The 2,500-nt window shown below is 42.8% G+C and overlaps 1 protein-coding gene across 1 annotated transcript in view; it reads right to left on the minus strand.

The window, feature by feature from the left end:
• stx18 (syntaxin 18) overlaps window positions 1-2,500 on the minus strand; it is a 45,693-nt gene that overhangs the window by 5,971 nt on the left and 37,222 nt on the right. The gene's annotated exons all lie outside the window — the stretch shown is intronic.

The raw sequence follows: 2,500 nt of genomic DNA on the forward strand, positions 1-2,500 counted from the left end.
CGTGAAGAGGGAATTTGAAAGACAACCATTTATCCCGCCCCTCGGATTGAGCCGTGCCAATGGTGAGTTGCCAGACCTAACTTCTTGATGTAGGTCTGGCTTTCCAGGCTAATGAACGGCAGGATGATTGGGCAGAAGTTGTGAAGCTACGGGTGAATGGCATCATGGACCTACCTGCAGCTGATGCTCAGTATCACTCCAAGTGTTACAATGCTTTCAGGAAGGTACCTATTGACTCTAATGCAACTGCTAGTAAACCAATTGACAGCTGCCTAGCTTCGGTCACAGACCACATGAGTGCAAACAAGTCAGTGACTTGGACTGTCTCCAAATTACATGATGTTTTTGTAGCTAATTCTGGGAGTTTGTGCCGGAAACAAATGCTAGCACACCTGTGTGATTATTATGGTGATGCTGTTATTGTACTGAGAGTTGAAGGATGTCAGACGATTGTTGGCTTTAGGCCGTACATTGCTAAATAACTCAAATTAGTAGGACAAACTGGCCTCTTCAATGATGACGATGATGATGTTGACAAGTTTGTCAGAAAAGTGCGGGGAGAGGTCCAGAATATTCCATTGCCTCGTGAATACGACTTTGGCAGCTTTAGGCATGAAAGGGTCATTCAATATACAAGTCCAACTCTCCTAAGACTTGTCTCCAGTCTTGTGTCCAGGGTAGAAACGGTGACCAAACCAGCACTCACACTTGCTCAATGCATCCAGCAGCACATCCGTAAAAGCTGGAATCACACAACTTTGGGGCTAGCTGTAAAACTTCATCATAAGGTAGTTCAGAACTGTTTCAGTACCTAAATGAGCATGGTCTTGTTGTAACATATGATGAGGTCCTCCGGGTTCCGGAAATCAGCTGCCAAATACGCCTCAGATGATGCAGATACACTGAAATAAATGATTCGTTGAATTTAATCAATTTTTTTATCGTAAGTGGTTGCATTCAATTTATTTTACCTACATTTAAACAAATGCGTTAAGTTGAACTAAAATTGATTAAGTTCAATTAATCATTTTTTTCAGTGTAAGTACCTGTGGGTATGGACTGAAGAGGTGCATTGGCCCTATTCACAGTTGGGGTGATAACTTTGATCTTGTAGTCTTCACACCCAATGGTTGCCGCACAAGACATGCCATGGCCACTCAGTTTGCGCAAAATCCTGCAGGGATCCTGTTCCCTGGAGTGGCGACTCCAGACGGTGGGTTTACGTCACTAAAAGTTCCCAGTCTGACAAAGCTCCAAGCTGAGAAATTCTGTCCGGTAGCTAACAGCAGTCTTGCCATTGAACATTATACAGGCCCTAAGAAGCTGACTCCACCCACTCTGAAAGAAGTGCCAAGAACAGCTACTGTCCAAGAGAGCATCCAAGAGAGGGTTTCTAGAGCACAGAGGAGGCATGATGCTTCCATTCTACTCCTCTTCCCCTGGACTGGTAGGCCTACGATGTTGTGCAAGATCGTCACAGTGATGAAGGTGTCTAAAATGAAGAATATAAGTGTCTTTTGACCATTGCTCGACTCACCAGGACAGACGAGGATAGTGAAGATGATGAGGCTGCCTTTTGTTAATTACTTGTGAGGCATAGCAGTTTGCCTGAAGGTGGTAGCCAGTGTGTGCTTTGTGTGGTGCGGAGGTGAGGCCCTTTTGGTTAGCTTTTGGTGTGGCGGGCTCACCTGGGTTGGCCAGACTCAGTTTTAACTCTTGCATCTGGTGGAGTTTTAACTGGGTCCCCGTTGGATCTTGCGACTTGCGGATCAACCTGGACAGCCCTTCTGCCATTCGGGAGTTGCCCTAGCGACTTGCGTGGCCTGTCTTGAATGGCATGTATACAGTGAATATTTGTACATAGTTTGTTGATCACAAATGGTGATGGGTTTAGGTGATGTCATCTCATTGGGTGTCTTAAAGAGCTACCCCATTAATATGTATCATACAGTTGCAGGATCCAAGTTATGTCAAATACCCGCATTGCTTTTCCCTCCAGAAATGCATAACATTCAGCCTAACAAATATTCATCGTTTATCCAAAAAGCAATTTTGAATCTTCAAAAGTGTCAGGAGGGGATTCAGCCTCACCACACCCTAAACAATGCATCATTATTCACAAGAGCACAAGATTCTGAAATGTAAGTTATTTTGTATACCATAAAAATAACCTAAAATTATAACTGAAAGTAATCATAATTTGCCTAAAAAAATATGTAATAAAATTAGCTCTTTGAAATCTGAAAATGCCAAAAATGAAATCAGCATCCTCTAAAACCTCTAAAACCACTCACATATTGTAGAAATTGGCCATACAGTGTAAAATATCTGCTAAAAATGGACGATTAAGCTAATAATGCTAATTATGCTAATTATGCAAATTGCTCAACATATGCGAATTAGCATCCGGCAGTTTCTGTATGCTGGGGACCCATACTTCACATTTCTGCAAAAAAACTTTGGTGTACTCAACATTTCCGGGTTCACCTAGTTGGCTACT

Source organism: Squalius cephalus (genome assembly GCF_949319135.1).
Source record: "Squalius cephalus genome assembly, chromosome: 14".
Classification (NCBI taxonomy): Eukaryota; Metazoa; Chordata; class Actinopteri; order Cypriniformes; family Leuciscidae; genus Squalius; species Squalius cephalus.